The following is a 21,368-nucleotide window of genomic DNA, read 5'->3' as shown; positions in this document are numbered from 1 at the left end:
AGTCCCCGCCTAGCGTGTGCCTCATAATCAGAGCGCGGCTTCGGCACCTAGAAGCCCAGATGTTATTCAATTAAATTCTAATGTTAGTAGCAGACCTACTGGTGCATTATTGCGATTTTATCCATAGTATAAAACCAAGCCAACTTCTTTGGCTGACAGCTTAGTTGTCCTATACTGCCAATATTTTTTTTTTACTCAAGGAACACAAATAGGAGTAATATTTCTGGATAATTTGGCCGCACCGCGCAATCTCACTCATGTTGCAACTTACTGTGAAAGTGGCTTAAGCTTCTATAGCACATTAATCGCTCGCGAAGAATGGGCATGGATATGAATAGAGAAAATTTTTCTTTTCATAACCTCTGGAACATTTACTAGAAGAGAAGCGCGAGACAGGGTCTTCAGCGCTAAACCACACTGAAAGCTCTAAACACTTCTTTTGTAAAATTCACAAAAAGTCTATTGTTTCGGGAACTGACAGATTAACCGCGCATGCTCTTGCGTCATTGACAAAATATATTTTTGTGACACAAGGTAAAAAGGTTCGTCTTTAATTAAAGCTGCGTACAATTATCTTAGACTTATGATGGTGAAACTTTATTGTGTTATTATTAAATTGCTTTCGTAGAAAAAACATTATGTTATCAGTCTTGAGAAAACCGAAAGTAATGCTTTCTTTTGTTACTGTCTTTTATTACATTTTTCTTTCAGACAAAGTTATGACTTGTGGCGGTCTACCCTCAAACTAAGAAGACAGGCCTACCGCGTATAATTGAAACTTATGTTTATAATCAGGAAATGCTTATTGACGCTGCTCACTAAACAATTAAGTTCAATAACACCTTAATTCTTAAAACTAGGTGCCTAGCACTTTGGTTTCTTGCATTGCACGAGTTTCAAATGTGATGCTCTAGCCGATTCCGTTAAGTCACATATTACAGTGTTAGTGAATCTGAGCAGGCTGTGGTAATGTTTTCTATAGATTGCCTGCTCGTAATAGCTGATGAAATAACAAAGCCGGCCGATGAGTTCCGAGAGGATATTTAATGTCACTGGAGTGCTTTGAATAGGTTGATGTAGCCTTACGAAGTTATTACCGACAACGTTAATGAACCTGCCTGTTGTGAAGCGGTGGATCTGTGTCGGTGCTATTTATTCCATTTTGAGGGAAAGTTTTCCAAACTTGGTCGTTAAAGATGAGTGCGCTATACGTCTGATCATTTTATTCCTATTGAGGGGCTTCACTATTTAGCGCACGGAAGTTTACAACGCAAACAAACTCGAGAGCTTCCTTCCGGCATTTGCTCTGTGAGAGGCGTAGGCAGAAGAAAGCAGTGTTTGGCTAAGAAGCCCACTGAACGATAGCGTGAGTTCGCGTGGAAGCTACGGGCCCCCATGAGTTGTGTTTGTTCTGTCTCCTAAGCAAATGTTTGCTGCTCCGGAGGAAATCTGTGCAAAGGAGTTAGAACTTCGGTTCAAATCCCATGCAGTACTCTGTTCAGATTTATCCAAGAACAAGGCATAAATGAAGGGTTCTTTTTTCGCCCTGACAGCCGATAACTGCAAGTTAGCACAGTTGACAATTAGATGGTTAATTAGCTTAGTTTGAGGACGAGGCCTGATAATCCAGTTATTCAAGAAGATAAAAAACCAACAGAGAGCTTCGTTTCACTTATTAATGCATTGCTTGAACGCAGAGGCATTTTACATAATTAAATTAAATATGACCTTTTCAGAAAACAAAAACGGTGTAATGGCGAGTCTTGGAATTAGCTAGTCAAGCAGAGTTTGATGAGAACAATTATGTTACGTGAGCTTACCGAGTGTCGCCTAAGTACGTGTTTCTGAAGCTGCAGCTTTATTTACCGGCAAAGATCAAACGAACCACCTGTAAGTATGTGACATCTACGAACACACACGCCTTGGGTCCCTGGCCATTGCTTTGCGCTACTGAACACAAGATGGTGGGCTGGGTTACCCGGTGGTGGCGACGAACGCCTCCTCATGAGGGTGCAATAGTTAAAACGCTTTTATAGCGTGCTTTCGAAGCACGCCAAAGGTACTACAGATGTCAAAAAAAGAAAAATAAACTTTACTATGAAATAGCTTGGTTAATTAATGCCGAAAGGCCGAAAGGTGTGTTAACAGAAAAGACACACGGGCTACGGAAGCGGGCTCCAGTCTTCGCCTTCACTATTGTTCGCTTTGGCGTCCGCCACCACAACTCGTGGTCAAAATCAATCCGATGCTCTCCAGAACAGCGTCTGACGTACCCTACTGTACAGTTTAGGGATATTACAAGGTGTCAGCATTAGTGAACACTGAACATATGAGTCGGCATGCTACAAACAGAAAACAAATTACTCGTAGTTTCTCCCTAAAGGCGATGAGTCGATTGCGATAGCAAATTAGCAGAAATCTGCACGAATTAGGTTAGTAGTTTTATGGGCTGCACAAATTCGTGATTGAGAACATTTTCTTTAAGGATTAGCCAAATTCACAAACCAACAATATGTGAGAGAGTGCTGTGATGACAAGAACAACTAGGCAACTTTCCTCTAGAGGAAGTGTCCCGACGAAATGGGTCAAATAAAGCAAATTCAACGAGTGGAAAGACCGCCTTTTTGATTAAAAATTAGACAGATCCTGCATGTGTATGACTCAGAATGAGTCAAATCCTACCGCCCTATAGGAGAGCGCTTAGCACACATGTCTATAGGAGAGAGCTGACCACACAACGTGATCGAGGCACTATGAAAGTCTGTTTGAAAGTTGTGTTCCTGATTTTGTTACAGCGTTCAATGGTGTTGAAGAAAACGATTCTGTTAGACATTACCAGTGAGACCCCATGTGATTTCAAGTAGACGATTTTGCGCTCTCCAAATATTATTTCAAGTGTTCACGAAAAATAGAAGTGCCCGTAATTCTATATAGTCCAATAGCTTTCCTGCTAAAACTGAATCACACCATTATGAAACTTATTTCAAGAATGTTTTCTGACCAGAACCTTATGAAATCAAGTGTTTCAAACCTAAAAGAGTGAAACCCCAAATTTACATAGTAATATTGGGCAAATAGCCTAGATAATTTTTCATTGCTCGTTGCTGTAAAGTTGCTCTAATGGCATGAAAAACATATAATTTAATTGCTTTTATAGCATTGTATATTAGTCTAATAAGTATTTTTTCTCAGGTACTCTTTAGGTCGATTTGGCTCATTTCGAAAAAAAAAAACTCCTTGAACATTCGCTTACTAACTCAATTAACAAAGATGGCGTCACGCGTGAACAGGCAAGCTTAAACACATCTAAGTCGATGAGTGCGGACACTCGCTGTCATAACACTGGCGTGAGGAAGAGCGGCAGCCGCAGCGAGCAAATTGACCTTCGTGCCACTTCGCGCATCCAGGCGAGCTAAGTGGCAAGATGAGAACGCACACGAAACTATTAGCCCGAGGCACACCTCGACTCTGTGCTCATTACAGATAGATTTCAAGATATGGCATGCACGGCGGAGTGAACCTATCGCAGATTGCCTACAAGTTAAAGCCCACGCGACCGCGCTAAACCGCGCCCTACGCCGTCGCCGTTGGAGAATGACCCATCCTCAACCTTGCACCCTGAACCCCGGTGCCATGCGAGCGGTGGGAGACAGTGTGCATCCTCCTCGCCTTTCTCCATAGCGCAGGCGAGATCAAGCCACTGTCCTCGATTCACCTTCACACGCTTTCACTCGTTCCTGCAGCATAGAGCACGCGGCGAAGATGGTATTGCATTCAGACCTTATACGGAACACTACGCCGACACCGTCAGCGATGACGACGACAGAAATACGACTGGAGTGTCCGTATAGTTGGTCTAGTCATAACATTGATGGATGCGACTTGATGCTGGAGGTAATAATTTTGTTGGCACGCAATATTACTCCGGCATTTCCAGACAACAGGTTTCAACGTAGGTAGCTATTTTGATTCAGCAGTTTATGCAGGCCGTGCATGATCAAAGAATTTCGTAAATTGTCTTTCAAAACAAACGTGGTATCGTGAGGCTTGATGTATGCAGAGTGTATTAAGCCTGCTTCTTAGGTTTCATTTTCTGACATCACAAATGAGTAGCTGCGATTTTATGCATTATGACGCTAACATACCAAATTTTCATTCTGTCCGTATTCATAGATCTGAAACGCGCTTCCTCTGAACTGGGTTTCAAATTCCAGCCATAACACGTGGGGACTAGCGATAGTTCTTAAATATAATAAAGTCGCAGCTTCGCCCGCAAGGCGATCGAAGCACCGATTGCGATAGCAAATTGGTAGATAGCTATATGAAATAAGAATATTACTTTTATCCGCCGTAAAAACTCGTAAACATTCACTTACTAACTAAATTAACAAGCACGGTATTACGCGCGCCTACGTAAATGTGAACACATCTCGCTCGAGAACCGCAGAAACTCGCTCTCAAAAGGCTGGAGTGAGGAATCGCGGCGGCAGCAGCGAGCGAATTGGCCTTCGTGCATCTCTCGCTTCAACGCGAGCGTAACGTCGAAAGCCAGCGCATACGAGGCCACCGGCACTACCCGCACTCTGCATACATCGCGAATCGCCTTGAAGATCAGGCCCGCGAGGGCGCGCACTTTGGCCACGTCGCATATTACTTTCAAGATGCAACACCCCCACAGCGGCGCCCTAAGCAGCAGCGACCGGAGAACTAAAGCTCCTTAAACTTCGTAAAGTAGTGCCACGCTTTGAAGAATGCCGCCTCCTCCTCGCACGCTCTGACCGAGGCCGACACCGCGTCGCTATTGGCCTAATAGCATCACGTGGGCACTCGCGCCGTGCATCAGCGCCATTTTTGCTCGAGAAGCGTCTACGGAGTGGCGAGGAGCGCATGTTGGCGCCGTTGCTACGCTCGAGCAGTGTAGGAGGCGCCACGGTCGAGGAGGGAGTGTGAAAAAGAGGAGAAACGAGGAGGAGGGAAGGCGGAGGAGGAGAGTGTCACTACTTTACGAAGTTTAAGGGGTTTTAAGAAGAACGTGCTTCGCCCTCGCCTCTCGCCCTTGCCTCTCGCGCGACAGAAAAGGGCGCGCTTCCTCCCCGCCTTGCTCGCTCGCGCACGCGAGACAGAGCCGCATTCGCCGGCTCACCCTCACAAGCATTCGCTCGTAGGTACAGCATACGGCGCGCGGCGAAGAGTTTATCACCCTTGTAATATATACTGACCGGTACGGCGACGCAGACGTCCACGGCATAAGGGCGCCTTGAGTGGTGAATATTGTGTCTTTAAGTCTGTATTCTAGCTGGGGCCCCAATGGTCTGCGTAAGATTGGTAGTTCCCTCCTAAACTGATGCTTACGTCACAGCAACTCTGGTAATTCCTATCACAGTAATATGTCGCACCCTCCGTGCCTTCGTGCCATTTCTGAAAATTAGCCCGTCACTTTACGCGGACAGCACGCAAGTTGAAAAGAAAAGTCAGATCAATTTAAAGACGCATGAACTTCGCATTTGACTTCAAGAGCAAAAAAAAACAAGGGACACGAGGAAGGAAGACAAGACAGGACGAGCACTTGTCAGCGCTCCTCCTGCCTGGTTGTGTCCATGTGTTTCTTTCCCTTTAATCGAGTATCAATTCTTACTCGTCCAAATGTCATTTCTTGTAAACCCCATATTGGTTTCCACGCATAATACGTTATTATTGGGAATATCTGTAAGGCTATGACACGAATTACTTCATATAAGATGTGTTTTTGCTTTAGAGGCCCTAGTTATGGTTGTTCTGGACGTTTTCTTGGATCACACCGGCACAACGCTACGCTACCATGGTAACCTTAAAAAGCGAAAATGCGTTTGGTTAGCTTTGTGGGACATATCTTTATAAATTTCTGAATCTTATTTTTAATTTGTTCTTACTACTGCGTGATAGCTAGATATGTTCCATAATAAGCACGGGAATATTGTATCTTTAAGTCTGTATTCTAGCTGAGGCCCCAATGGTCTGCGTAAGATTTGTAGTTCCCTCCTAAACTGATGCTTACGTCACAGCAACTCTGGTCTTTCTTTGAATGGCGCTTGTGAGGCTTGATGACTGCGCATTACACTTCAGGGTCGTTCAACGAACGGTTGCGCATCTCGCTTTCGCTAGGACATAAAATAGCAGTCGGGGTATATGAACACCACACTACATGCGAATCGCAACAGAATATAGCGGCTCTGAAATCAGCACGTTACTCTTGCTCACCACATCGTCTCTCACATTTGCTTTGCATATGGCAGAGAAAACCTGGTTTATACCCTGCGCCACATCGTAAATCGGAGATGTTTTTTTTTATTGCAGGTACCCTGTGGTATAAATCTCTATCAATATTATACTGAAGCAGTCACTGCCGAATTAGGACATCTAAATATAAAAGCTAAGCGAGCCTAGCGAAAGTCCTTCGGAAAGAACCGAGGGCTCGAGTGTGGAGTAATGACCGCTTTTACGCTCCTGGCGACACATAGGTGGCGCTACATGTGTAGGTGTGTGCAGCATTTTGTAGTCATTTAGTTTGGCCAAAAGAAGCAATATTTTCAGTTAAAGTTAGAAGAAATGCCAAACAAATTGCACAGATCCACTTTCGTATGCCCAACATAATAGTTGCGCGTCCCACTAACCTCTCGTGCATTCATTTATTTCGGATAATAAAACAGTCATTTACAGACCATCAGTTTCACCTTTCTTATTTCTATTAAACACGAGGCACCACGTGTTCTGGGTGATTCCATATTCACATGCGTACTTGTGACTAGCAGGAAGTTTTATGGCCATGCGCTTCATTTACGCGATAAAAAAGTCTTGCAGATTTGCTACAGCCGGAAGATATTTACTTCGTCACCCCGTGTGGCCCTGTTCATCGGCGCAATTTCCTAGTGCAAAGAGGGAGAAAATAAAAAAAAAACGTAAGAGAACAGCAAAAATTTATTATCATTGCCCTTGGCGTTTCCTTCTTGTTCGATTTGCATCTCTGCTTAAAAGATACAGCGACTTGTTTCGCTGAACATGTACAATGCTATAATGAAGCACTTTCCCTGGAGGCAAAAGAAACATAGTCTTTAAGCAATGACATTACTGCTTGCAGACGCATCTTCAAGGTTCTTGGCCATGGGATTACTAAATGCAGCTAGGAAGCACATGCGAGCGCATGCCTTTATGACGGTAAACAGCAAGAAGGGCACACAGGTTTGAAACAGCGTACGATAATTGGATGTCAGTGGAAAAACAAGCGCCCTAAGTGATAAACCATCGGTGCAACGCTCATAAACAAGATTACGATATAATAATGATAGAAAGGTAATTCGGTCTTCTTGGTGGAATTTATTGTTCAAATAACAGGCGCACGTATGACAGAAAGGGTAAACATAACTTGCTATATATGGCAATGTGTTGCTTTATGTACACCTCCATACAATAATTAATGAGAACCAGCAATATGTACTCTGTTTTGGAAAATGCTAATTTGCAATAAGAAACGCTTTTAACTATAGCACGCAGGGAAAGTGTTGCCTTTTAAAGCGTAAGTTATTGTGAGCATATTCCATTATCTATTTCTGTAGGCGATGGTTTCCGCATCCCCCCCCCCCCCCCCGGTGTACCTAGCAGCCATCGCCGGGAATAAGAAAAGAAATACCCAGTTGCCGCCGGGATTGAACCCGAGCTCGATGCGTGGGAGCCAGCTACTCTGCTACTCAGCCACGCCAGTTTCCTATGTTTAATACATGGGAGCAGACTATTAACCAAAATAAGAGAAAGAAAGCGCTACAGAAATTTAAGGCTAATGAAAACAGACTCAAAAGTCGGGCGACTACCTGGAAGCGTCCAAGAAAGGCATCCAGTCCGGCGCTGTTTCTTTTGCAGCATACACACTACGAACGTTTCAAACAGACTCCTGAAAAAAAAAAAAAAAAATGGTCGAGTGTTTCGCGGTGGTTCAGCGTGCGTGTCACGCATTCTACTGCGCCAAATGCTATGTAGGCCGAGTACCGGGAACGTGTCATGCGGCGGGTCACAGGGACCTTTGGAGGCTATGAAACTAATTGTGCATGGTGTGATTTTCAGTTTGGCAGCTGTGCGTAACGACTTCACATCGTCTTATACACTCCGTTCTTTACGCAGCCTGCTTCAAGCGTGTTCACAACGAAACTGCTCTCGGAATCAAGCGAGGACCTGTACCATCTATCCGGCGATCACATCAGTAATCGTCGGTTTGGTGTGAGGCGAGGTCACTGCTGCTGCGCAGTGCACAACGGTTCCTCTACCATGCACATATAAAGTGACCATTCGCTTGTGTGATTTTCAGTTTGGCAGCAGTGCGCAACGACTTTACATCGTCTTATACACTATGTTCTTTACGCACGTGAGCTTTGTTTTACTTGCCTTATACGACAAGGGCGCCCTCCCTTGCACTGCTGCCAAACAAGAGTGCTTGTGTTTCCTGTCATGGCGAAGGGTATTAACAAAGCGCCCGAGGACTTTAATAGAGAAATTCGTGCTGAACTCCGAGGTTTCAAACAGAATGTTGATCACTGTAGTGTAACTTGTGACAATGTCAACTTGCTCTCGGAAGAAATCAAGGCCTCGGATGAGGAACTCGCAACGACGAGAAAAACTGATGAGCAATTCATTTCAGATAATATGCAGCTGCAAATGAAAGCAGAAGAGCTAGAACAATATACCCGTGCTAACAACGTTGAAATTAGTGGCGCACCTGATGAGGAAGAGCCATTTGACATTGCGAAAAAAGTATGTGCTGCTATTCGGGAGCCAGTTATCGAATCTGACATTGATACCTGCCATAGGGTGGGTACACGTAAGCAAGGGAGTAGAAGCGTTGTTGTACGTTTTATGCGTCGTGACAAACGAAGTGCTGTTCTCGTGAAAGCCAGGAAAGAACGGCCCTCCACTGAAACAATTGCTTTTAAGACATCAGCTCCAATCTTTGTAAATGAAAACTTAACCTGGCAGGGTAAACAATTACGTGGTGCCGTGGTAGCAAAGAAACGAGAAGTTGGCTGCAAATTCGTGTGGACGCAGGGAGGAAAAATCGTTGCAAGGAAATCGGAAGCTTCAGAGAAGCTTAAACTCTATTGTCGATAAGATGTTGACAAGATGCGTCAATAGTTAATTTCATAATATTTCGGGTTTTGCAAGCTGTCTCAAGATGGCTAAGAAGGCAGTTTGCCAATATTATGACGAGAATAAGCTCTGTCATATCTTGAACGGGTTGTCTATGAAGTTCGGTGCATTTCATCTAAATGTTCGTAGTATTAAAAATAAAACAGATAGCCTCAGTTTGTTCTTTGAGCGTCTTGACATTAAAGTTCATGTTTTATTATTTACCGAATCCTGTTTAACTCCGAATGACAGACCACCAACACTTTGTAGGATATGCTTATAATGGCATTGTCCGCCCTTCTAACCGAGGCGGTGGAATTCGTCTGTATGTTAAAGGTTCCCTCACCCGTGATTTTATTGACGAAATGGCCTGCATCACGCGTAGTATCGAATGTGTCACAGTGCGTGTGCAAAATGTTATCGTTGCAGCTGTTTATCGACATACTACAGGGTATGAGTCTGCATTATTTAATTTAATACAAACGTTGCTGCGAAAACTCCATTTGATGCGCAGCCCATTTCTTATCATGGGCGACGTAAACATTGACACGGTCAGTGGGGATGCATCTTGTGAACAGTTGGAAACTATTCTTGATTCATTTGCTTGTTCAAATGTAATTGCAGAACCTGCTCGTCTTAGTGACCACAGTGCCAGCTTACTTGACGTCAGTGCCACAAACACCCACAAACATAATGGCACTTGTGGTATATCATCACTCTACATTAGTGATCACCTTCCTATCTTTACATTTTTTGCCACTCGCCACCGACAGGCTCGACTCTCATGAAAAGTCGTGCTATCGTAAGATAAATTCAGATCTCAAGTCGCAGTGGTTTCTCAGTGGCTATGGCATTGGGCTGCTGAGCACGAGGTCGCGGGATCGAATCCCGGCTACGGCGGCCGCATTTCGATGGGGGCCAACAGCGAAAACACCCGTGTACATAGATTTAGGTGCACGTTAAAGAACCACATGTGGTTGAAAATTCCGGAGTCCTGCTCTACGGCGTGCCTCATAATCAGAAAGTTGTTTTAGCACGTAAGACTTCATAATTAAAAAAAAAAAAATACATTCAGATCTCCTACGGCAATTTTATTATGCGCTGGAAGATGCAAACTGGAACCTGGTTTACGCAGAAAGTGATCCTGGCAAATCATACCGCCTTTTCTTTCACACTGTTAAGGCTATCTATGATAGATGCTTTCCGTTTGTTTAGTGCTCTCCGAGGCAAACAAGAATTCGCAAACCCTGCATTTGTCGACGTTTGTACAAAAGGATCAATCTAAAAATAAAATCTATGATGCCTTTGTACAGACACGTGAAGCTGCTCTGCTTAACGAATACAAAAAGTACGAAATAACTTAAATGCCGATTTGAAAAAAAGCTAAGACTTGCTATTATCAATATCTTTTCGCTAGTATATATAATTATCCTAGAAAACTTTGGAACGAGGTCAACAATCTAACAATTCGAAAGTCAAATTAATATTGCACCTTTTGCTCATGGTAAAACAGAGGTGGAAGCACTCATAGATATTAATGAATACTTCACTAACGTCGGTGATTTTCAGATTTCCGGCAAGAGGGACAGTAGCGCCGAAACATGTGTTGATTTAGTGCAGAAACGCGTAAGCTTGATACACTCGATTTCTCTGTTTTCGACAAGTCCACAAGATCTTGGTGGAAAACTTATTGGGTAAAATAAAGAACAGCGTCTTGGCAGGAATTGATGACCTGTGTGTTGTAGCCATTAAATATGTTGCGTAACGCGTATAGTTAACCGAATGCTGGAAACTTGAATCTTCCCCTCCGATCTTAAGCTTGCCCGCATATGCCCAATACACAAGTGTTGGGCCCTCAGCGACATATGTAATTACAGGCCAATCTCGGTGCTGCCCTTGCTATCCAAAGTCTCTGAAAGTGTTATCGACACGCGACTTGTGAATTTTATTACTGAATATCACGTAATAAATGACGCACAGTAAGGCTTTCAGAAAGTAAAACAACTGAACTAGCATTATTACGTGTCAAAGAAAAAATAATGAATGACATTGAAAATAAGCTTTACACCGTTGGTCTCTTCGTTGATCTTATGAAACCATTTGATTGTGTTAACCGTGAGATTTTGTTAGTTAAACTTAAGAATTATGACATTCGTAGCGTTGCCCTTGATCTTTTAAAAAATTATCTTTCCCACAGAAACAGTGCATAAAAATTGGTCATGTTACTTTCCCAACTACTAGGGTAAAACAAGGAGTGCCTCAGAGGTCGATTATAGGGCCCTTGTTATTTATGCTTTACATAAAGGCTTTATTTGATGTACCATCTCACCAAAGTTAGTAGTTTACGCGGATGATACAAATATATATTGTTCTGCGCGTACACTCAATGACCTTCAGAACATGATTAACGACTATCTAATGCTGGTTCATAGTTGGCTTCATGCAAATAAATTAGCGCTGAACCTAAAGAAAAACTAACTAACAAAACATTAAAACTTAAGCGTGTACTTCAAATGATCATCACTCCTGGAATCAAAACTTTCTTTATTAGGTTCCATTCGGCAACCCTTCCTGTCAAAACCTCGCTAGAAAAAGGGGCTGTTTCGTGCCGTGGTACACTAACTGCCGCTTGTGTGCGCATGCTGAAACGCTTGATCCCTGTCCTGTATATTATAGGGATGCCATGTTCTTCTGCGACATTCTTCAAAGAACACTTAAAAAGGATTTATACAGGGTGTTCTTTTGTTAGCTACACCAAATTTTTAAAATCTGATAAATATAAACCACGGTAACGTCATGTTTACCATAAGAGTGTACGAATGGGCAGCCTCTAGATATGCAGCATTTTCTGCAATTACGTGAGTAATTAGCGAAGTTATGGCAATTAGCTTTCTAGTTATAAACAATGCGTGGCTACCGCAAATGACTACTTTGGGGCCGGCCCCGGCACTACCTATCCCAACGATCAAATTTTGAATAGCGGTGTTCATGTGGGGGCTGCGCGAACAATTCAGTCCCCTTGGAAGGCTCCTTGAAGCCGAAACAAGCTTGCAAAAGAGCGCCTGTGTCGTCGACGTCACCCCCCCCACTTTCGTCACGTCCCCGTGAGCAGCTTGCGTTATCACCTTGCTGCCTGCGGCGTTGGCCTAGCGCTTCAGTGCCAGCGGTCCGCCAAATTTACATCGTCATTCTGTTGGGCACCACGTTGGCGCTGTGGAGCCGACCACGTTTTTTGGGCTTTTAGATAATGCAGGCAGGGCGTCATATCAGTCTGTAGCGTCGACCATATGGTACTGCTTTCTTCTTTTTTTACCCTCACTCGGTGAGTTATGTTCCCATCTGTTTTACTTCAGGCCTTTTTATTTACACAACTCACACGCGAGCATTTGAGACAGCTTTCCCAGAGAAAGTGAATTTTGACTTAACGTTGTTCTCATCCAGAAGCCTGAAACAGCCTTTCGTCGGTTGAAGTGAACACGCGTCGCCCAACGGAATGACGAATAAATTTGGCGGCTCGACGGAATTGAAGCGCTCGGCCAACGGCGCTAACAATTAAGAAATAACGCAAGCTGCTCGTTGGGCCCGGCAGACGGTGACGAAAGGCGGGAGGGCGGCGACATCGACAACACAGCCGCTTTTTCGGCAGCCCGTTTCGGCTACAAAGTGCCTTCCAAGGGTAATGAATTGTTCGCGTAGCTCCCACATGAATACGACTTCTCAAAATTGCATCGTTGGGATAGGTAGTTTACAGGACGGGCCTCAAAGTATTCATTGGCTGTAGCCACCTGTTGTTGATAAGTAGAACGTTAATTACTGTGACTTCGCTAATTGCATACGTAATTGCGGAAATTGCTCCATATCTGAAGGCTGCCACTCCGTACACTCGTACGGTAGACATAACGTTCCCGTCATTTATATGTTTTAATTTTAAATATTTGGTGCAGCTAAGTACACTACCTATCACAACGATGAAATTTTGAGGAGTCGTGTTCATGTGGGAGCTACACGAACAATTCATTACCCTTGGAAGGCTCCCTGTAGCCGAAACGGGCTGGAGAAAAAGCGGCTGTGTTGTCCATGTCGCCGCCCTCCCGCCTTTCGTCACATCTTCGAGGTCACCGGCTGCCGGGCCCAACGAGCAGCTTGCGTTATTCCTTAATTGTCTGCGGCGTTGGCCGAGCACTTCGTTTCCGGCGAGCCGCCAAATTTATTCCTCGTTCCGTTGGGCGCCGCGTGTTCACTTCAACCGACGAAAGGCCGTTTCAGGCTTCCGGATGAGAACAACGCCAAGTCAAAATTCACTTTTTCTGGGAAAGCTGTCTCAAATGCTCGCGTGTGAGTTGTGTAAATAAAAATGCCTGAAGTAAAACAGATGGGCACATAACTCACCCAGTGAGGGTAAAAAAAAAGAAAGGAGTACCATATGGTCGACGCTACAGACTGATATGACGCCCTGCCTGCAGTATCGAAAAGCCCCAAAAACGGGGTCGGCTCCACAGCGCCAACGTGACGCCCAACAGAATGACGATGTAAATTTGGCGGACCGCCGGCACTGAGGCGCTGGGCCAACGCCGCAGGCAGCAAGGTGATAACGCAAGCTGCTCACGGGGACGTGACGAAAGGCGGAGGGGGGGGGGGGGTGACGTCGACGACACAGGCGCTCTTTTGCCAGCTTGTTTCAGTTTCAAGGAGCCTCCCAAGGGGAATGAATTTTTCGCGTAGCCCCCACATGAACACCTGTATTCAAAATTTGATCGTTGGGATAGCTAGTGTCGGGGACGGCCCCAAAGTACTCATTTGCGGTAGCCACCCATTGTTTATATCTAGAATGCCAATTGCCGTAACTTTGCTAATTACTCACGTAATTGCGGCAAATGCTCCATATCTAGAGGCTGCCAATCCGTACACTCTAATGGTAAACATGACGTTACCATGGTTTATATTTATCAGATTTTAAAAATTTGGTGTAGCTAACAAAAGAACACCCTGTATAAATCCTTTTTAAGTGTTCTTTGAAGAATGTCGCCGAAGAACACGGCATCCCTATAATCTACAGGACAGGGATCAAGCGTTTCAGCATGCGCACACAAGCGGCAGTTAGTGTACCACGGAACAAAACAGCCCCTTTTTCTAGCCAGGTTTTGACAGGCAGGGTTGCCGAATGGAACCTAATAAAGAAAGTTTTGATTCCAGGACTGATGATCATTTGAAGTACACGCATAAGTACGTGTAGGTAATCACATTCCAAGTAAGGTGCACGATATTGGAGAACAGTAAACACTGTGTCTATGAATACAGCAGCAATTGCATTGCGATATAATCCATACAATATCAATATAATCCATATAATCCATACATATGATCCATACAAAAGCGAGCCTTAAGAAAGTGATATCCTTCGACAACCACTTTCACAAAGCCCCAAGGAGCCCGTTCTGCATCTCTGACAAATTACGAGAGAACTAGTTCTGGAAGCTAATTGATTAAACCAAGTTGTAACATCTCTTTTAGAAATGGGCTGTTTACATCAAGAAAGAAGATAACCGGGAGACAAGTTGCCTAAAACAACGTGAACTAGGTCAAGACCCCAACTCTCAAGAAGAAAAAAAAGGGTTATCACATGGCATGGCCACAACATGCTGGCCCCATTTGTAGGTAGCAAACACACGATGGAAAGCTTGCAACCTAAGCTGCGAGCAGTGTACCTGCAGGAAATACACAAGTCGAGCTGCTAGGAACAGATTGCAAGCTTTAGCTCGGGTGAATATGGACAGCTGCCGTCCCTCCCAGTCCTTAACCTTACTTTGCACGTCTACAACTTCCGCTGACCAGTGTGGCTCACTGTCAATATCGCAAGAGAGAACCACGCCACTTGCTAGCATGCCGCGGGAAAACGCCTCATAAACGAGTCCTAGCGCGCGAAGAGACACGCCATGCCACATGCGCGCTGCATAGCGTCGATGCGGTCAGATTTTGCATTGCTGTTGCATATTATCATGCCAAGTAGAATGCCTTGTAGCAGTTGCACAGGTAGCAGTATAAGAGAGCTAGATAGGTTTAGGGAAGAAAAGTAAGTTAAAGGAAATGTATACAATTATGCTAGAAAATATATTATATACCTGACAAAATCAAGCTGGCTAGGAGACCATGTCACCGCAGCGTTTGAAAGGGGATGCCAATAAGTCATCGTCACACTCATTATCGCATCTTACCACTTGCCTTGTGATGTGAGGTGCGCGCCCCGTAGCGTTTATACGCACGCACTTTGCATTGCAGTTGACTATTATTACACCAGGAGGCATTTCATGTAACAGTTGCAAAGATAGCGGTAAAAGGTAGATAGGGAAGTCTTGGGGAAGATCGAGAAGATTATGGAAGACTATCAAGAACACCGTTTTCCGCCGCCCGTTTCAAAGGCAATGCTATTAAATCATCATGGACATTAGCATCGTATCGTGCCATTTGACACGCGATGTGACATGCGCGCCGCGTAGCGTCAATACCTACAAACTTTTCATTGCAGTTCAGTCATATTCCACCAGGTGTCCCGACATGTAGCAGTTGCATATAGCAGTTGAGTTGCATGCTGCGCGTAGCTGGACCTGGTTAACTCAAGCAGGCTTGGTCCCCTCGCCCCACCCCGTTTCGAAGGTAATGCCAATAAACCATCATTATCATCGTCATCAACAGCAACGTAACGTGCTACCGGTTAAGTGATGTAGTAGGTGCGCCACGTAGTCTGGACACCTGTGTTTGCTCTTCGGTACACATTATGGCGCCTCCTCGCAATGTATGAACCGCCGCTGAAGGATGGAATCGTAAAGCGGCTTCAACCAGGCAACATTGGGCTCAGCAGACCGCTGTGCAGAGACGAGGAGAAGCCACAGCGCAAGCTGCAGCTTGCCGTCGACGCCGGGCGGACAGTTCAGATCCTTATCATGAAAGCGACGCGAAGAGACTTCGCCGCGAAGATCCTGTAGTGCGTGGTGCCGAAAATGGAGCTCATATGGAGCTGCTCCTCCAGCTTACGCGGTGACTGTGCTGCACGTACCTCGCAGGCATGTGACTATTTATTATTCTTTACAAATATTTTATTAATAATAATAATATTAGTTATTATTATTAGGAGTTTGCGAACTGGCCTGACTATGAGTTAATTTTTTAGGATGCACACAGCTTGTGGAAACAAGAAAGATACTTAAAGTTCATCCATCGAAATAATCAGTCTGTATTTCAATGGAACATGCTGATAATTGAGATCCCTTTCAATTAGAAGTACAGGAAGGTGATATATGTGGTATGTCTGCATTCAATCAAGATTTGCAGAGTTAGTGAGTGTGCAACACCTGCAAACTACATAACGTTTCTTGCTGTTATAGTATTACGTGGTGGACTGTTTTGAGGGATAAAAATAAATGAACGCTGAGTGCAAGCCCAGTTCATGCAGGAAGTCCTGTAAGGCTTGCTTCTTTCATTTCTGCGCATTCTTTTTAGCAAAAAGAAGAAACGTTTTTAGCATTCCCAGGAACCTTACATTCTTGTTCTTTGCAAAGATGCACAGTTTTGTGCCTTTCATCGAAGCACCATGGCAGCACACATATGGTATCTTCGACTGGTCGCCTCCATTCCCCGAAGCAGAGTCGGGCAAATCCGGCGTTCCCCGAGCTCAGAGGTAGAGGACAAGCGCGCAAGCCGAACGTGCGACTCGCTCTCGGAGGAGGAAATGGCAGATGCGAAACCACATGACTACTGCCAACGTCCGATGTTTCACCTATCCAAAGCTCCCGGCGCTGCCGAGAAAACCGGCGGACGCGCCGGCGGGACGAGCGCTCGTCGAGACGCCAGCATGCATTCAGATGCATTGGCTTAGGTTGCCTAGGTTACGGTGGGCCGTCGCCAACAGCAGCAACGCGGCGCTGCGATGACGTTTCAATCTCGACGACGGCTCTGGTGACAGTGCCCGGAGCGCCTCAGAGCGTTCGAAGATGGAGTAGAGCTATCGAAAGGAACCAGCCGAACGCAGGGCGCGCACGCTCTTTCAACCAGCCGAAGACAACGCCGCTCGCGAGAGCGCTCCAGAGCGCTCAGAAGCGACCAGCCGAAGATGGAAATAGTGTGAGGAAGGAGATCGGCAGAATGCCATCGCATGGCCTGTACCCAGTTCATCTCTGGCTACGCGCCACCTGCGGGTGCTGCGTTTGTGGCTGCTCCTCTACGACTCGAATGAACCCTCTTTACAATAGGAAAGCACAATGCGAATATGAAAGCTCTGGCAACTCTAAACAGCGAATACTTGACCGTGTCGGCATTTCATTGCAAGATGCCATAGTGGGTAGTGTGCAGGCACTGAGACAGGGCTTCAAACCACAGGGCTGCCATGTCAAGCTGCGTCTTTTTGTTAGTGCGTTTAGCCTTTTACCTAATTCTGGCAACTGCACACGAGTTTACTTTGATTACCATTCTTCGGAAAATTCGCCCTGTTCGCGTTATGTTTGCAACTAACCTCTTCACCCAGCGCCATAAGTTTTCTGCTAAATTGGGATGCTAAACCTGTGCTGGCTCTGTCATCTCGAGCAACCAACATGGCCCACTGGGCATGCGGCCGAATATACTACTTGGTGCTGGTTGCTGTCTAATGGAGTAGGCAACTTGGGACCCTGTACGGGAGCCACTCGATCTTTGTGTCCAAACAGACAAATTAGGAACAGCATACTTGATATTGGCATGTTGCATTCTTGGCCAATCCTCTAGAATGAATGTGCCGTCGTGGTACATGAAATATGTAGACTTAAATATATTAAAGCGATAGCCGATCGACACCACCGAGTTGATCGCGGCCTCTTGGCGAAGAGCTGCTACAATGAAGTTGTAGCAAAGTTGCAAGGGTACTGCGAAATGTCAACTGCTGAGCTGTGCTTACAAGAAATATGAAGTGTCATTCTATCACTTTACGTTGAGGTGGACAGAGAAATTGCCATTTCGTGGGGCTACGGTGGCAGTACATTGTATTTATGGCAATTTAAATAAGGTCTATATTAATCGGGAGAACTGTGCTCCGCCGGCATTTCTTTGCGGCTGCGTGTTGTATAGCTTAGAAGCATGTCCGCTGCGTAAACGGGCAACGGTATCAGTTCCCGTACTACTATTACTACTACTGCTGCCTTAATACATCCAAAGTACTACTGGTACTTACAAGATCAAAACACTCTGTAGTTTTCGTGGGTATGTGTCACCGAGACGAGCCACGTGACATGCGCGTGTCGCCTGACATTCGTGAAACTCCGAATATGTTGTAGCGCAAGCGGAACGGCGGACACACGGTAAGGCACAATAGACGACACAAAGAACCAAATTCCAAAAATAGGTTAATATGCATTTCTACAGCCAGATATATAGCACTCCAATGTCATAGCACACGCACACATTGAATGGTAAACATAAACAAAACCGCAGAAATCAAAAGCAGACACTGATGAAACCACACTGATTACAAAAGATATGCGTTCAACGTTCACAAAGATATTCTTTGTTTTGTCTATAATGAAGAGGATGAATTACTCGTTCATGCGTCACCAAATGTGGCCATGTTTCTAGGTCCCATGGCCAAGCTTGTCATTTCTCACTTGTTTCTGATCAATATAAGAATTTATTTTTATCTCGGTTGATAGTACGACCTGTGACACTGGAGGTCAAGGAAACCGTCAGCCACCACGTTCTTTACTTTGTAATAAAGTAAGAACACTGAAAAAAAAAGTAAACAACATAGGTTTTCATTGTTGGCTGACCGAATATATGCACCCAGAAACGTTTCGTGAAAGAGCTGAAGTTGATTTGCTATCTGTGATGCATATATCATGCAATTAAATTGTGTTTGCCGAGAATAAAAGTTGATTTCAAAATTTATCAGTGCTTCAGGTTTTCGAATCCGGCTGGAAAGTCTTTTAGATTATATTTTTTCTTTGGCATTCACTCACGTAGTTGTGAACCAGAGCACAATTTATTAAACAATGTGTACCAAATTGCAATTTTTGCGGGATATCTAGCAGCCAAAATATTGTTAAGCGAACGACAGAGTAAACACTGAGTACTATATACAATGTATATTTACAAAAGTAACTTCAACGCTGGACAGTTCAGCCAACAGGTAGAGTTCCACGAGTAGTTCGTATTCTTCATCAGGGCACCCGTCCAAAAGGAACAAGGAACATACATTTAGCATTGAAATGTGAAGACGCTTACAACCATTCACTCATTTAGTAAGCGCGGTAGCCGCACGGTTTCTTTTTCTTACTAATTAAATTAACTGGTTGTAGTCAAGTGCACTGTTGCACATGAGTGCTTCGAATGTTGGTAGGACCATAACTTCGCTTTTTATTCTTTGTCTGCTAGAAACGGTGCGCTGGAGGATGGCCAGTCCTGCATATACGGAGAGTGCGCGTTGCGTAAATTGTTCACTGCATACAAGGAATAAATTGAAATAAAGCTACTTGGCACATATTAAGGGTTTCATTGCTTAATTTTTTTATGTAAGCGCTATGGAATGATGCCACTGGGAAAAGCTCCCGCTGTCGAATATGCTTCGTAGACCTCTGGTGAGCGGCAAACATTTTTATAGGGTGGTAAACTTCATGTTGTGCATGAAGTATTAACGCGTTCTAGGAGAGTGGAGAGATCATGCTGTTACTGTACGTTGACATTACACTATCTGAGGAGGAAGTGGAAGAATTTTTCTCTTAATGTAGTAGAAAGCATAGGCGTCTTGCATTTTGGCAAAACCATTGCTTCCTGGTAAGTTTATTAGCATATTATTGACTTAGCGCGCGGAAATTATTGCTAAATCTGACGATGCTGCTGCACAAGGGAAATATGTAGATAGCATGGAATTATTCCAAATTACTAAAAGTAGCGCAAAGGCTTACTTATTTGTCTAAGTCATTCCTTCGAATGTGCAAAAACGAAAGATGATTCTACGGCAATGAAACACGACTTCAAGTGAACACACTATTGTAGCTGGGTTAGTTACGACATATATTCAGTCTTATTTTTCTGTTTCTCGCTATTCAGCTCTGTTTATGGCTGGATAACATACAATTCCTTTTTTGCAAAGCAGGAAAGTGGGCGCAGTGCGGATGACGTCAAGCCACCGACGTGTGGATTTAGATATCGCACATCGGCAAAATAGTAGCAAGCTGTGTTATTCTAGCACTTACGATACCATTCAACTTCTGACGCATCCAAAACATTTGCTTCGCAGCAGAGCAAGTAAGTAAAGACGAAGAATATCATTGGCACATCAGGTAGATTGGCCGTGGGTTATTCGTTCTGGTCCTCAACGCTTATTAGGCAATTACAAGCAACGTCTGCAAGGACCTCCTTCCTTCCATGACAAATAATCACGGCAGCGCTGGATATTTTCCTCACTGCCCTAAACGTTTGCATGTATTGTCTCTCTGTTACTTCTCTAGAAAGAATAAACATACAGAATTGCATGTTATCGGTCGCGGGGGTAAAAGTCTCGGCCTTCCACTGTCGAGATTTTCTACCTATACATAGGAGGTACTCAAAAATGTGGTAATCATATATATTGCGCTCGTATTTATTGCATTGCTTTATGACCTGCCGACTGAGTGCAAGGCTGGGCTAACTGAGCTGAGCTCAGCTAACCCAGTATATATATACACAGGATGTTTCTCGTAACCTGTGCCAAAGATTAAAAAAACAAAGTGGTTAGCCGCAGCTGAATGAAACCAACGGCATAGGGTTTGGCCTCATGTGGCTCATCAATGAAGCGCCAGGGAAACTCGAAGTCGTAGAGGACCAAGGGATCGGGAGCTGCCTCCACTACTTCTGAGACAGCTCTTAAACCTCGACGGTTTATTTTCCAGGTTGCGCGCATAAGACAATGACGCTGGCCATGATGATGAATATATACAGATGAAGAAGATGAAGGAGTAAAATAATGCTCACTATAATATATATATATATATATATATATATATATATATATATATATATATATATATATATATATATATATATATGCAAGGCAGTATTCCTAATCACCGCAGGTATTCCTAAACCTACGTTTTCGTTGACGCCGTACAATCCAGATAGAAATGGTTCGGACATTTGAGTCTTTCTGAAATTGAATTTCGCAGAGGGCACTTTCGGTTTATAACAAGCCAAATAACCCGGTTATCTTCTAACCAGTACTGGTCCTA

The sequence above is a fragment of the Dermacentor andersoni genome, chromosome 8 (assembly GCF_023375885.2).
Source record: "Dermacentor andersoni chromosome 8, qqDerAnde1_hic_scaffold, whole genome shotgun sequence".
In the NCBI taxonomy this organism is placed as follows: Eukaryota; Metazoa; Arthropoda; class Arachnida; order Ixodida; family Ixodidae; genus Dermacentor; species Dermacentor andersoni.
Note: the sequence above shows the minus strand (reverse complement) of the source record.